This window comes from Diceros bicornis, unplaced genomic scaffold (genome assembly GCF_020826845.1).
Source record: "Diceros bicornis minor isolate mBicDic1 unplaced genomic scaffold, mDicBic1.mat.cur scaffold_312_ctg1, whole genome shotgun sequence".
Lineage (NCBI taxonomy): Eukaryota > Metazoa > Chordata > Mammalia > Perissodactyla > Rhinocerotidae > Diceros > Diceros bicornis.
Window position 1 is genome coordinate 77,523 of NW_026691185.1, and position 16,443 is coordinate 93,965.

General features: G+C 45.5%; 1 pseudogene; it reads left to right on the top strand.

Moving 5' to 3' along the window:
* The first annotated feature begins 699 nt into the window (after positions 1–699).
* Positions 700–4,648, top strand: LOC131402846 (dual specificity mitogen-activated protein kinase kinase 2-like; annotated as a pseudogene).
* Positions 4,649–16,443: the final 11,795 nt, after the last annotated feature.

The window sequence follows — 16,443 nt, forward strand, 5'->3', positions numbered from 1 at the left end:
TTATTGTGCTTGTGACTTATTGAGCTTCCTAAAAACACATGGCCAGCAGCGCCCCCTGCCGGGCAGCGGGGCGGAAGACGGCTTGGGGCGTGGCCATGGCCTGGGGGCGTGGCCGGATCCCGCGGCGGCGGGGGTGCAGGAAGGCTTGAACCTGCGGCGGCTGGGGAGTCCGCTCTGGGAAAGTGAAGGGGCGAGGGCGGCTCACGGCGTTTCGGGTGGCTTTGGCTTTTCTCCGGGTCCGTGTTGCATCTTTCGCCTCCGAAACTCGAGTGTAACGTCCGTCCCCTCCCGGCCTCGGCGCTTCGCGGAGCCCGGAGACGGAGCCGGAGTCCAGCCCTGGCCGCAGCCCGCGGCGTCCTCGCGGGGACCCCTTTCTTCTCTGCCTGGAGCTTCGAATATGGCGTAGAGGGCGGGACAGGGGACGTGTGACAACTGGTGACATGGAGACTCAGACTCCGCAGAGCAACTAACAGTCTGTTGGAGTAAATGCTCAGCGTTTAGCAGAAATGGAACTCAAGTTTTTAAGCCATGGCGTGGTTTGTAATGGCTGAAGGCAGTTTTGTCTCTTAAAAGTTACCCGTTCGTATTGATTGATATTTCTTAATCAAAAAGCAAGGATCCGCGCTCACCGCCCTGGGAGAGTCACCCGAGGGGGAAAGGCTCTCGCCTGAAATGGAGAGGAAAACGAACGTGCTTACTATGGGCTACCTCACTGCGGGGCAGAAGGGTAACGAGTTTTTTGAAAACCTGTTAGATTATCTAATTAGTAGTAAAACCTGAGTTTCACCTGAGTCCTAGGATTTTGAGGGAAAACTGAAGACTCCCAGGTGTTTGCTGTAATGTCGTAAGGACAGCATCAATAGGCAACAGCAAGGATCGAATTATGGCAAATAGAAGTGGTCATAAATGGGGCTATATTATGATTAGTATATGGAGCCAAGACCCCAGTCCCCACACGCGATGAGTTGCATAACTGCATGCATTTGTGAGGGGTTAGGCCTTCCTCATCTACTTGATACTGGTTGATTCTTATTGAATATAGAACAATAGAAAAACAAATTGGTCTTTCTTCGCGTCTTCATTATTATTTAGACTAAAAGGCCACGCTTTCACCCCAGAGTAGTTGTAGACTCAAGAATAGTCAATTACAGAAAATTAAACATAAGTCTAAATGAAGCAGAGAATCTAGTGGAAAGAACATGAAAGCGTATTTGGTTTCAAATCTCGGCTCTTGAACACAGTAAATACGATAAGGATAGAAGTTGGGAGAGGTTACTTCATTTCTTTAAGCTTGAGGTTGCTCATCTGTACAGTGTTTTGTGTTTTTTTTGGTAGGTGTTCAACTTTATGACAGCTCAGTTTGCATTGCCTAAGGAAATGAGGAAGTTTGTTGATTTAGAAATGACTTAATCCTTACCTGCTTTTTGTTCTCTGAACTCATAAACATTTTAGTGCATTTCACTTTTTTTTTTTTATTATTCTGGTGTTCCCTAAACTGTATTCCATTGGTCCTTTGCAAAATGTTCATAGATGCTTCGTGGAAAAAATTTTTAGCATCAATACTGGGGAAAACACAAATCTGTTGCTATGAGGTTATTGGAAGTACAGCTCTGTGGCATTCTTGCCAAAAACGTGTAGCCTGAATCTGTGAGGAAACACTCAGATAAATCTAGAATGTGGTTTGGAGTTTTCCATAGTATCAATATCCTGAAAGACAACAAAAAAAGACAGGACTGATCTGCATTCAAGACAACTGTGAGCTGGATAGGGTTATGGATTTTTAAAAAGTTATACAGGACATTTTGTGGACAATTGTGGAAGTTTGAACATGGAAGCCTATAATGATATATTGTTGACTTCAATTTCTCGGGTATGATAATGATACTGTGGTTATTAGAAGAGTGTTTTTGTTCGTAGGAGATGCATGCTCCAAGTGTGTAGGGATGAGGTCAGGATATCTGCAAGCTTCTTTCAGATGGTCCAGGCCCAAAAACAAAGTGTGTGTGTAGAGAGAAAATAGGGCACTATGTTAATTGTGTTCTAGCTGAATAGTATATGAGTGTTCATTCATCTTTTCTGTAGCATAGAGGTTTTTCAAAATAAAAAATTGAGAAATAAATTTTTTTTAAAGTATATGGCCAAGGCTTGACCTTTCATCATTATTCCCATTTCCGTTGGTCACCATTCCCTCTATTTCCCTTGGAGTTCTGATTGGCTGTATGTTAGCAATTATTTCCCTGTTCTCTAGAAGTGTATCAACATTTCTGTCATACTTTCTTTTTATAGAGCTCATGTCATTTTTGAGATATTACTTCACATCCATCACCTTTCAGCTCTTTCTGCTGGTCTGATCTGCTGTTTTCCCCAATTTTTGGTTTTTAATTCAATTGTTTTATATGTGCATATTGTGAGAAGAAGTTTGATTTGGTTATTTTCTCCTCGGCCTGATTACCTTTATGCTCTGTTTTTTCCTATACTTCCTATCCTATCCTTCTTTATATTGTATGTATAATGATTATTTTTATCTGTGATCTTGGAAGGTCTGATTCTAATTTAATAGCATAAAATTGGTCAAAATATCCCCTTATTGTTGTCTGTCTTTAGGATCTGTGATGTTGAATCCTCTTTTATTCCTAATATTGCCAGCTTCTATATGAACTCCTTTTTTAAAATGATCACTTTGTCTGGAAGTTTATAAATTATATCTGTCACTTCCAACAACCAACTTTTACTTTCTCTTTTGGGGGGTTTTCTCTTTTAATTACTTCTGCTTTTATCTTCATTCCTTGCCTTTACCTTCTTTTTTTAGTTTCCTGGAGACAATTGTTTTTATCTGGTTTTCTAGTCATTTCAGGCTGGAAGAAAAAGTGTTGCTTCATCATATTTGAAAACAGAAGTGCCTCAGAAGGGTTTTCTTTATCTCTAATTTTCCACATTTTCTGATAGACAAGTTTAGTAGTTATTTTGAATGATTTTTTTCTATCTCCAACCTACACCATATCCTTCAGTAAGTCTTAGTAGTTATTGGAAACAGCGGGATGGTCACCAAAGTCCAGCATAGACCCTCAGGCCTCATTGAGGCAAGAAAGCTGATTCACTGGAGATCAAGCCGGCCATCAGGGACCAGATTGTCCACGAGCTGCAGATGCTGCACGAGTGTAACTCCCTGTACATCATGGGTTTCTCCAGGGCTCTCTGGACCAGGCGTTGAAGGAAGCCAAGAGAATTCCAAGAGTCTGGGGAAGTCAGCATCGCGATTCTCTGAGGCTTGGTGTATCTCCAAGAAAAGCACCCCGACTGTGCACCAAGATGTGAAATCTTCTAACATCCCCGCCAACTGCAGAGGGGAGATGAAGCTGTGTGATTTTGGGGTGAGCAGGCAGCTGGACTCCATGGCCAACTCCTTTGTGGGAACTCGAGCCTACGTGTTTCCCAGCAGTTGCAGGGCACTGACTACCTGGTGAGTCGGACATCTGGAGCACGGGCTGGCCCTGGGAAGCTGGCCGTTGGAAGGTACCCCATTCCCTCCGGATGCCATCTCTGGCTGGGCCATGGTCAGTGGGGCAGAAGGAGAGCCTCCAGCATCTCCCCGAGGCCAAGGCCATCAGGATGCCCCACAGCGGTCACAGATGGCCAGCTGGCCAGCTCTGGCTAGCTTGGAACTGCTGGACGGTATTGTGAAGGAGCCGCTTCCCAAGCTGCCACCAGCACCTTCACTCAGGATCTCCGGGAATTTTGAATAAATGCCTAATTAACCCAGCAGAAGCAGCAGATCTGAAGATGCTTGTGAACCAGCCTTTACCAAATGGTACAAATGGAAGAAGTGGATTTGTTGGCTGGTTGCGTAAAATGCTGCGGCTGAACCAGCCCAGCACACCCACGTGCACCTCCCTGTGAGGGGATGGGCTCCCCGCATCCCATCTGTCCCCTCCACTCCTCACCCCTTCCGGCCCAGGACAGACCAGCCTCTTCTCTCCCTCGGCCCCTGCACCCTCTCCCATGGCACCCTCCACGGAGACCAGCGCAGAGGTGGGAACATTGAATTTCCTCTTCTAGCTGTCCAGCCTGTGTGGCCCTCTGGTCTCTGGGAAAGGGGGACGCTGCTCCTGCTGTCTTCTCAGAACCTGCTCATTTAGGTTTAAAACAAAACAGGTAAAGAAAAAGCAAACAGTGCCCATAATAAAATATACATATAATATAGATTAAATATAAATTATTTTAAATATGGATTACAATGTAGATTTTAAGTGCATGCATTCTGTTCCATATCCTCTTCCAATATATGTTTCCCCTAATGACCATAATCTTTTATAAGATATCAGCTGCCAACTGTGATCTTGATTCCAACTCTCACCCTCCCTCACTTTTTTTAGACTTTACTCTCAGCATTATGATTTAAATGGTTAGTTTGGCTATTGTTTCCCTACTTCATAGTGTTCGCTCCCTCTATCCTGTTACCTACAGAAGAGAACCACACAGGGGCCGTGCACTCGCACTTGTGAGAGCAGTTCAGTCAGTCAGTCTGGACTTTGCTGTGGAGCTGACTGCTCTTTCAATATGTCTGTACAAGTCAACCAACAAGAGAAAAAAATGGGGCTACACACGTTCGTTTATCTTTGCAACAATGCTATGAGGAAATTAAACTACCATCTAGAAGATAGTTTTTTTAAAAAATGTGTTAGTTATGCAAACTTCAGATGTCTTAACTCCAAAAATTTCTCTTTAGAGGTGACCTTGCCAAAGTTTCTCCTTCAAAGCCTACGTGAAGTGTTGTTTCTTCTACTAAAATTCCCTGTGTAGTTTGCCCCATAAATTATTCCAGTTTTGATGGTTCAAGATGTGGACGGAGCAGTGATACAGCAACAGTCGACATGTCAGAACAATTTAAGACTTAGACATTTCCTCTCAAACATTGACTATTTTCTTTTTAACCCACAGAAATAAGCATGAGGTGCTGGGGGAATTTGTTGTGGCTTTATGTTTTATGAACAGAAAGAATGTATGCCAGTTGACATGGCGGACCAATTTAGAATGGCTTGTAGCTCTGTCTTTTCAAATAAGAGTTTAACTGGCAGTCTTTCCTTTATACCAAAGCTCTCCAGCTGCCACATTAAATCTCAGGTATAGCCCTGAAACATAATGTTTCAATTTTCTTCACTACTAGAAAATATAATTTTAAATGACAAAGTCTATGCAAATATAATTCTTGAAAATGTATTATTTCAGTTTTTGTCCGACTTTGTTGTATTATTGTTCTCATTTGTTGCTTTGTTTAGAGATTAAAATGAATATTTCTGTTCTGTCAGTCTCTGTGAGTGTAATTATCTACATAATCTCAGCCAAAGTAGCAGAGAACGCAAGAAAGATTAATGAGAAAAGACACTGTTATAGTGACCCAGTCTCTTTAAGAAAGAAGAGTTAACAGAAGAGAACTATAAGAAATATCTTATGGTTCAAGGATCAAAGAATATCTTGTACCCAGGTTCTCCTATTATTATCTTACATTAACATGGTATATTTGTTACAATCAATGAACCAATATTGATATAGTATTACTAGCTAAAGTTAACACTTGATTCAATTCCCTTAGTTTTTACCTGATGTCCCTTTTTTGTTTTAGGATACTGACCAGGATCCACCTTATATTTATCCATCATGTATCCTTAGGATTCTTATGGCTGTAACAGTCTCTTAGGATTTTTTTGTTTTTGATAACTTTAAAAGTTTGAAGTAGGGGCCGGCCCCACGCCCTAGTGGTTAAGTTTGGTGCGCTCTACTTTGGCAGCCCGGGTTCAGTTCCCCAGCACGGACCTACACCACTCTTCAGCTGCCGTGCTGTGGCGGCGACCCACATACAGAATAGAGGAAGACTGGCACAGATGTTAGCTCAGGGCGAATCTTCCTCAAGCAAAAAGAGGAAGAGTGGCTAGAGATGTTAGCTCAGGGCGAATTTTCCTCAGCAAAAACAAAGTTTGAAGTAGCAGGGGTCATATAGTTTGCCGAATTTCCCTTAATGGGTTTTTGGACGTTTTTCTCTTATTTGACTGTGTTATATGTTTTGGGCAGAAGATCACAGCATATCAAGAGTACATGCAATCAACATGACTTTTTATTGTTGATGTCTGCCTTGATCAACTGCATGATGTATTGTTTGTCATTTTTCTCCACTGTAAGATTACTCCTTCCCCAATTCACAGTGTATTCTTTGGAAGGCTGTCACCATGCACAGCCCACACTTGAGGAGTAGGATGTTTTGCTTTCGCTCATTTAGGGGAGATAATCTACGTAACAATTCTTCTGCACAAGAGATCTGTTTGTTCTCCCCTGTGTATTTATTTACTCAATCATGCATTTATATCAGTAGAGTGAGTTGGATATTTCTTTTAAATTTTGAGTTATAATCTAATACTAATTCATTCACTGTGCTCACTTCAGCAGCACATATGCTAAAATTGGAACAATACTAATTCATTTTATTGCTCAAATTGTTCCAGCTTTGGTCATTGGTACCTGTTTCAATCAGCTCCTACCTGACATGTCTAAATAAATGTGATTTTTTGTGCATTTCCTTCCTTTCTGGCACAACCAGATAGTCCAGGCTCATCTTGTACAATTCCTGCTCTAGCTCTAGTATCTCATTTCTCTAAGGAGACTTGGTTCCTTTAGTTGGAGAGTGATATTAGATACCAAGATCTAGGTGTTAGGTGTGCTCATTGCTACCAGGATATTGTTGCTTCTAGGACCTCTCAGCTGACTTAGCAAGGAGAAATATGCATGTATGTTCACTAACCCAGGTATATACGCATATCTGTAAGTATTTCTAAACATGGCTATATGTATCTCTATTATGCCAACATGAGTTCATACTGATGTCCCTGACTCTAATCCATTACCACACAGATCATTCTAGCCTATTTCTTTGCTTCTCAGTAATCTCCCACTCCAACGATGAGAAACTTCACTTCCACCACCCATTTTCTTAGTTGTGCAGTTTGAATATACAAGTATAGCAGTATCGGAATTGTTAACCCATACTCCTGTGGGAAACAACTGTATCAACCAGAATAAAATGCTAATATAAAGCTTATTTTGCCTATAGTCTTACAGACTCCACTCATTTCCAAATTTACTTAGGTCAGCACATTTTACCTCCATCCCTCAGTGAAGTTTTATACATTTGTAATACGGTTATATTGTTTTGTCACAATCTGAATTCCATCCTGGCATCCCCTCACCTCCTAAAAGTATTTTTAGATTTGCATATATTAAGGTTCAGTCTTTGTCAAGTCTATGAGTTTGACAAATGCAGTGTCATGTATCTACCATTGCAGTATCATACGGAACAATTTCTCTGGCCTAAACCACCCCTTCCCATGCTTCGCCTTCAACCCTACACTCCTTCCTCTGGCAACCACTGATTGTCTCATTGCTAAATTTTTGCCTTTTTCAGAATGTCATATAATTGGAATCATACAATAGGTTGCAGAACACATTTCTTCAGTATCTATTCTTTCAGTCTTTCTGTCTCCATTGTCAATGTATTTGGTATGGCTTTCTATTTAGTATGTGTGTGGCTTTCATTCATGAATCATTGCCCCACAGGTTTATTCCTTCCTTTTTTCCTGTTCTTGGGAGGAGCTGAATTGAAACTTCCTTCTTAGAATGGCTTTTACTGCATCCCTTAAGTTTGGCATGTTGTATTTCCATTTTTGTTTGTTTCAGGATATCTTTTGATTTTCCTTTTGATTTCTTTTTGATCCATTGGTTGTTCAAGAGTGTGTGGTTATGGCCCATCATATGATCTAACCTGGAGAATGTTCTGTGTGCGCTTGAGAAGAATGTGTATTCTGCTGCTTTTGGATGGAATGTTGTATATATCTCTGTTAAGTCCGTTTGGTCTATAGTGTTCAGTTCTGTTGTTTGCTTATTGATTTGCTGCCTGGATGATCTATTCACTGTTGAAAGTGTGGTATTGAAGTCCCCTACTATTATCATATTGCTATCTATTTCTCCTTTCAGTTTGGTCAATATTTGCTTTATATATTTAGGTGCTCCAATGTTGGGTACATATACATTTACTATTGTTATATCCTGTAGGGGCACTAGCCTACACGCCCTATCTTAACCATGTATCCTTCTGGCCCCCTCTGGGCAGGATGCCAAGCATCCAGCATTGTAACTGTTTCTCTCAATGAACATCACATTCTGAGGGAACACAGAGCCCTTCCATGCGATCCTTGAATTGCAGCCATGCAAGGACAGGCCCTCTTGGCAAGCACGTAGCCTTTTGTTCTCCTGCCTATGTAAGCAACCCCCACCCCCCCTTCACAGGAGCAGGTGCAGGTGCACAACTCTGTCCAGCCAGTCACCACTGGACACTCCCCATAAGTAAGACTCAAACCCTTGTGTCTGGTACGCCATCTCCTGGTCTTCTGTCTTTCTGCAACCTATCCTGTGCTGCTTGCTCAACTGGGCACGTAGCCAGACATATCCTCTTTATGATTTGACCTCTTTTCATTATGTTGTGATCTTCGTTGTCCCTTGTGACCGATTTTGACTGAAATCTATCTTGTCTGATATAAGTAGAGCTACCCCTGCCCTCTTTTGGTTCCCATTTGCATGGAATATCTTCTCCCATCCCTTCACTTTCAGCCTATGTGTATCCTTAACTCTGAAGTGAGTCTCCTGTAGGCAGTATACTGTTGAATCCTGTTTTTTTAAAATCCATTCAGCCATTCATGATTTTTGTTTGGAGAATTTAATCCATTTGCATTTAAAGTAATTATTGATAGATAATGACTTACTATTGCCATTTTGTTAATTGTTTACTGACTTTTTTGTAGTTCTTTGTTCCTTTCTTGCTATCTTACTTTGTGATTTGTTAGTTTTTTAAGTAGTCTGCTACTTATATTTTTCCCTTTATCTTTTGTGTATCTACTAGCGGTTTTATCTTTGTAGTTACCATGAGGTTTACATAAAACATCTTGTAGTTATGATAGCCTTTTTTTTTTTGGTGAGGAAGATTAGCCCTGAGCTAACGTCCGATGCTAATCCTCCTCTTTTTGCTGAGGAATATTGGCCCTGGGCTGGTATCTGTGCCCATCCTCCTCTACTTTATGTGGGATGCCGCCATAGCATGGCTTGACAAGTGGTGCATCGGTGCGCGCCCAGGACCTGAACCTGTGAAACCCTGGCCGCTGACATGGAGCGCACATACTTAATTGCTATGCCACTGGGCCAGCCCCTATAATAGTCTTTTTAAAGTGATACCGACTTAACTTCAATAGCATACAAAACTCTACACTTTTAATTCTCCCTCACGACATTTTATGCTATTGATGTTGTTATGATTAAGATAGTACATTTTATATTATATGATTTTTTAGCAAAATTTATTTTAAAAGAGAAGCTGGGCCAGAGATGAGGGGACCTGGTGAATCACAGGCATGGAGTGCATGGCTGGAAGTCAGGGCGTGTGAACACTGAGAGGATGAAACACCATCCACATTCTCACTCACCTTGGGCTCCAGAAATGCAGGAGCCCAGCTTTCGTCTCCTCTCGCCTGTGCCCGCCTTCTTGGCTCGCTGGCTGGCGTTGCCACCACCTCCTTGTCCCCGGCCATGACTGCTGTCGCCACTGCAACCCGGGACGCACACCCTTCCACTTTCCCGCTGGAGGCGCGAGACCTAGAGAAATAGCCCGGGCCCGACTGGAGGAGCCCTGGTGGGAGAAAGGAAAGCCTGACTCCGCTCTCCTGAATGCACCGCTGGCAGCTGGGAAGGCGCCACAGAGCGGGTGTTCCAAGCAGGACAGGGAGTCCGCAGAGATCCCAGGCGCCTGCTGGCCTCTTCTGGCAGAGTTTGCAGGTGGCTGGGACCCCTCAGGTCAGGGCTGAGGGACCTGGCCCTGGTAAGAGCGCTCCATAAGAGAGCAGGGCGCGGAGCTGCTGTGAAACAGTTCCTGCCCGCCATCTGGGCTTCCAGTTCCAGCTGCTTCCTCCGCAGGCTGGGGGTTCAGCACCCAGAGTAAGTGAAGAAGCCAGAATGGTGACAGCCCAGCTCTGGGTAGACGATGAGCTTTCTCTCCTCTGGCAGAGGGGGAGACATTCTGGCTCAGCCAGGCATCCCACTGGATATCCAAAGGCAAGCACTCGAGGGCTTCTCAGGCTGAGCGGGGCCGAGGGGCAGGCAGTGGGCCCCTTTAATTTCATTCGTGAAGCGTCCCCCTCCTCCCCTCCCCTGGCCACCTGCTCCTTTCTTGGCCCGTTCAGAGTTCTGAGGGAGAAGGAGCTGGTCCTGTTTTCAAGTTGACTTTACAAAGTGTGTGCTGGGGGTGATACTCTGGTTAATGAGGTTCCCCATCATCTGGAGCCAGCATCCAGGGTTGCCCGGGCGATGGGCTTTGTGTCAAGTGCTTTGCAGGCTTGCTCATGTTCATTCTGGGGTGTGTGTGTGTGTGTGTGTGTATGGACAAGGAGAGAGAACTGGGGACAGGGGACACACTCAGCCAGATCACCTCCATCCAAGCCCTTCCAGCAGCTCCAAGTGTCATTGAAGGAGCTGACTCACCTCCTTGGCAGAGACACCAGGAGAGGAGGGGATCACCTCCCATTCCTTGCAGCTCCTTAGATGAGCACGAGATTTTCTGGAAGTTTCCTGGTCACTCCATGAGACCATTCAGATTGGAGCCTGGGGTGGTCCAAAGTTTCTGCAGAAAAGGGGCTGGGATGAACCCTGGATCGGAGCTCCTGGCATCCTCATCCCCAGCGCTGAGGATGTGGGGGTTCCCTCCAACACTCCAGGCCATAGAGGCTCTGCTGAACCCAGCACATAGCTCAGGAGTTTGGCCCGATTATTTGTCCTCCTAATGAAAAGCAGCTGCAAAGAGGCCACCTAGTATCTGAGGGTCATTTTGGAGCCATGCCTGTGGTCACAGCACCCTCGATGTCATCCAGCCTAGGGCTGGGTCATCTCGATGGACCGGTTGGTCAGTGAGGCAGGCGTGGAGGTGCTTCTGGCCATGACCCGGAAGTTGGACATATCCCCCTGGCCTGTAACTGCCTGCTTGGGCTGGATGTCTGCCTCTGGGGACAGCACTGCTGTGAGGTTCTTGGACGGCACTCGGAGCATGAGGTGGGAGTCTGAGGACCTCCTGCCGTTGCTTGGGATTCGGACCCCGGGCTGCTTCCCTAGGCTGCTGAGACCTGGGGATTCCTCCAGGGTGTCAGAGGCTAGGGCTTGCTGTCCTGGGGAAACTCCATCTCTGGGTCAGGAGGTTGAGCTTCAAGTCTGCCCTCAATTTGGGGCTGACTTATGTGTGTGACTTTGGGCAAATCACTAGACTTGTCTGGGCTCAGTTGCTGCTTCTGTAAAATGAAGAGATTTCATGTATCCTCAGAGGTCCCAGCTCAGACACTCTATGGCCCGAGCTATTGTCACCGATGAGATTTTCAAAATCCCAGGAGGTGATGTAATTTAGTGTTTAAGAGACCAAGGACTCAGAGGCATCTAAGTTTGACCAGTCACTTTACTCTCCACACCTTGTCCCTCCACTGTTAAATAGGAAGTTCATAGTTGCTACTTTGGAAGGGTGTTGGGAGGACTAACTGAGACAGTGCCTGGCAAGAGCTTAGTGTATCTAGTGGAGACTGGTCCCCAGACGCAGCAGCATGGCTGCCTGTTTTTGTGTCTTGTGTGTGGACATTGGGGTGTATTTTCCCCAGGGAGGCTGGCCCTGTCCCACCTGAGCACCAGGTGATCCTTCACTGGGGAACAGGGCACTTGTTCTCTCCAATCACTTGACACCTGCCGTCCCCGCCCCTTGTTGCCGTCCCCGCCCCTTGTTGCTTCCTCATAAAGCACTGCTGGACCAGCAGCTCCTAGTGGGTAGCCCAAGGCAATCTGGGAGGACTGGATGCATCCAGCTGCTGTGTCCCCATGACAACAGGAGGTGGAGGTAAGCTGTGTCCATGGTGTCAACTTTGCAGCTGTGTAGGAACCCAGGACAGAAAAGTGCAGTATGTTTGGGTGTCAGGCACTCAGTCAGCTGAGGCCATCTGAGCAGGTGAGGCTGCTGTGTGAGGCTGCAGGAACTGCCATGCTGGGGAAAGTGGGGTGTGTGTCTGTGTGTGTGCAGGAACCACCATGCTGGGGAAAGTGGTGTGTGTGTGTCCGTCCTGAGGTCCAGGGTATGGTGAAACCGTAAGGGGAAGGCTGACCTCCTCTCAGCTGACATGGAGTGAGTTTATGGGCACGCAGTAGAGAGACTGGGGCAGGAGCAATTCTGCCACGTGCTAGCTCAATCTGTGGACTTGACTTTTAGGACTCAGAAAACGAGCAGTCTGCTGTCCTGGTGGAGTCGGATGTGTGTGTCTGTGTAGATGCGTGTGTGTGAATGTGTGCGTATGTATACATTCTCATGCAGGTTTGTGCACATGTACTCATGTGAGTCTGATTTACATAAAAAGCTTAAGTGTGCTCACACGTGAGAATAGTGTCAATATGGCTGTGTACTTGTGAGATTGCATGTACATGGATTTATGAGTATGTGTGTGCGTGCATGCCTGCAAGAGAATGTGTGCCTGTGTGAGTCAGTGTGAGTGTGGGTATTGGTATGCACTTGTGAGTGGTAAGCAGTTGTGTGTATGTGAGTTGGTTGTGTGCCTGTGACCGATAGGTGCATGGCTGCACAGGTGCACACATGTGTGGGGAGGCTCTGTGCAGTAATGCCTGTGTTTGAGAAGCTGGGCACGTCTGCCTGGGTGCATGCTCTGGTAGCTGTGTGTGCTGTTTGCACGTGTCTGTGTTGGCATTTGTGAGCGCCTGCATGTATGTGAGTGTACATGTGTGTGCAATATGAGTGTGAACTTGTGGTCTGTGCTTACACGCATATCTATCTACATGGTTTTCAATGTGCCTTTGTGTGTATCCAAGTGCATATGTGTGTATGACATTGCACACTTGTTTGTCTCTCTGTGTGTATGTGTGTGTACCTGTCATTACGTAACCTCTGTGTCTGTGTGTGAGTTTCTGAGCACGTGTGTCTGTGAGTGTTAGAGGGTACATTTGATTGCACTGTGTGTATATGTGTGTTTCTGTGGGTATGTACCTTTCAGTGGATACCTGTGGGTATTGCAGTGTAAACTGTTTGTGCATCTCTATGTGTACACACGTGTTTCTGAGTGTGTGTACCTGTGTGCAGTGTTGCACGCTTGATTGTATTTCTGTGTATATGTGTGTGTTTCTGAGTGTTGGTATCTGGGTTGCAGTGTACATTTGTGTCTTAGTGTGCATGGGAGTGTCTCTGAATGTGTATGTCTGGATGTTGCAGTGTAACTTTGGTGCATGTCTCCTGTGGATGAGTGAGTTTCTGAGTGTGTGTACCTGTGGTGTTGCATTGCATCTGCTTGCATGTCTCTGGGTGTACAATGTGTGTGTCTGAGTGTGTTTGCCTGTCTGACACTTTTGAGTGTGTCTCATGTATAGCATGTGTGTGTTTCTGAGCATGTGCATTTCTGCAGGCGTGTCCGAGTGTCCATAGGGATGTAAAGGTGTGTGTAGGGGGTGCAAACACAGCTGAGAGCTTCCAAACAGAAAACCTCCCTGAACCTTTAAAGCTCCTCTTCTGTCTGCTCTTCATGGCTGAACTGTGCTCGTGCTGTGCACCTTCCCAGTGGTGACCCAGCGATTGGTGCCGGCTCTGAGCAGGGTGCTGGGATGGTGCACGTTGATTTTTCCAGTTGCTTTTGCTCCGAAGCCCATGTATCCCCTGTCCCTGGCTCCCTTGGCCCCACAACAGCCCATGTCTCTCTGGCCAGGAGCCTGCACTCAGCACAGTTGCTGAGCAAACTCACGGATGTGAGGAGCTCAGGGCTACTGTGCACTCGCCGGAGGCACCAGCATCTCTGATTCCAGGATGCTAGTTGGACGAGACAGAGAGGCGATCTGGTTAGTCCTTCTCATTTTCCAGAAGGTGAGTGGAGACCAGAGTGTTTACCAGGCTCTTTGGCCTCATGGTGACAATATTAACTCCAGTAACTATCACTTGTCGAGCACTCAGCATGTGCCAGGCTCTTTTCATAGAGTAGCTCCTTAAACCCCCACAGGCCCCTGTGATGTCATTTCCCATCCTACACACAAGGAAATCGAGTCTCAGAGAGATGATGTGACCTGCCCAGAGTCACACAGCACAGAAGTGGACAAGCTGTGATTCGAACCCAGCTTCTCAGATTCCAAATGCCAGAGTCGTGACCCCTACCCTGTCCCATTGCCCAAGGCAGTTGCTGTTTATTGAGCCCTACTGTGTGCTGGGCTCTGGGTGGGGCTTGGAGATACAGAGATGATAAGACAGATGTGGTTTGCCGTGTGTCCTCTCCACTGGGAACCTTGAGGAGAGAGCCCCGTGTCCCCAGCAGCCAGCACAGAGCTTAGCACATAGTAGGGCCTCAGTGAATGTTGGCTGAATAAATGAATGAGCCACTGCAGGGTCTACCAGAATAAGCACTCAGTCTTCTAGTTTTCTTTTTTGTCCATAAAAGGAACAAGGACAGAGGATGTCCTGTGACCTCACAAATGTCCCCTTAAAGCATCCATGAAGGGGCCCCATCTCTGGGTCTGTGGCTCACCCACATTGGGCGATCCGAAGGGCCCTTTTGGTTCTGCAGGGCTGTAGTTCTGTGGCCTGGTGGCTAAGGGATCGTCTTGTCCAGGGATTTTGCTTGGGGATTTGCTTCTTCATGTGCATAGACTTCTTCATTTCTCTGGGGTGTGTTTCCCTTGACCCTGGATTCCTAGCACCTAGCACCACGCCTGGTAGTGACTCCACAGACAGGCTTTAGAGCCAGACCAACTAGACTCTGGCTCAGGCTTGGACTCTTGCCGGGTGGGTGTCCTTGCACCAGCCACAGCATTCATTAAGCCTCAGTGTCCTCATCTGCTCGGTGGGGACAATAATTGCATCTACTTCAGAGAATTATGAAGATTACACAAGCAAACATCTATATAACAGCACAGTGCCTGGCCCATGAAAAGGTGTTCAGTAATGCACAGGTACCATGATTATTTCCACTACCAATGTTATGATCATTAGCATATCTCAAAAAGCACATTAAAGCAACATGTAGAAGGGAATAACTCACCAAGCTGTGAAATCAGGAAAAGCTTCCAGGAGGAAGTGGTGTTGGAATGGGATCTTTAAATACATCACACAAGCACCATGAATTCTTTGCAGAAAAATTACGACATAGAGATCAACATGGAGGAGAGAAAAATTCAGGAGACAGAAGCCACAAGGTGTTTAAAGCACGAGTCAGCTCTGTTGGGAGAGAAACTCCCAGATGGAATGAGAACTCGAAAGGGTCCCTGGGCTCAAGGAGGGGACCCAGGAAGGGAACACTTGTAGGGGCCTCTCCCCAAGGACGGGCTTCAGCCTTCCCAGGAGAGGGTGTGTCGTCCCCTGGCTGAGGATCCCAAGTCTGGGTCAGAGAGATTTTCATGCCAGATCCAGGACTACGTGCACCTGAGGGAATAAACCCCAGGAGCAAGCTGACCTCAGATGATCAAACCTCAGGCGTCTCTGGGGAGCCCTGTGTACTGTGACCGTGTCTGTCGCCCATGAACCTTCCTGATTCTTCATCCGCAGCCCTCCAGAGCCAGAGGATCAGAAGTCCTTCTTATTCCTCTTGCCTCATCTCACCATCTTTTTCTCTCAAAATAAAATAAACTCAGGAAAAGAATAAAAGACTTTGAAGCCATTCTCGGTTTTTGCCTTTTGTTCCCATGTGACCTCAAGACAAAACCCTCTGTTACAGAGCAATCCATTAGAAACCTTAATTGGGGGGGTTTTGAGATTTGGATACAGTTTTAAACGTGTTTTGTAAATAATAAGAGTGGAACTTACATTATTTAAAGGTTCAAATCCTAAATCATCCTAAAGCCAGTGAAAGGAGAAAATAAAGATCAGATATTTATGAAAGAAGAAAATAAAATGAAGTGCCTCAGCAAAACTAATGACATGGACAGATCTCTTTCAAGAATAACAAGAGAAAATTAAGGCAGATATTAGGTGAAAAAAAGGAGCAATAATTAGATATAGATATTTGTAAAATTATGAGATTTTATTGTAAATAACTTAATGCCATTGAACTTGGAAAGACAGATGAGATGGTTAATTTCTCCTAATATATGAGTTAGTAAAACGGATGCAGACAAAAGAGTCCACCCTCAACATGGGGCCACTGAAGGCATTGAAGGAGGCGGCCATGGTCTGGAAGGTACCTGGATGAGGAGCTAGTCCTGACCCCGAGCAAAGGCTCCATCTGCTGGCCACAAGATAAAAGGCCAAGCAGGCTGTGGTAGAGCAAGAACTTTAATAAGTGATAAGCTAGCAAATTGGAAGATGGCAGACTATGGTCCAGAAAAAAAACCATCTTCAAAAAAAGATGA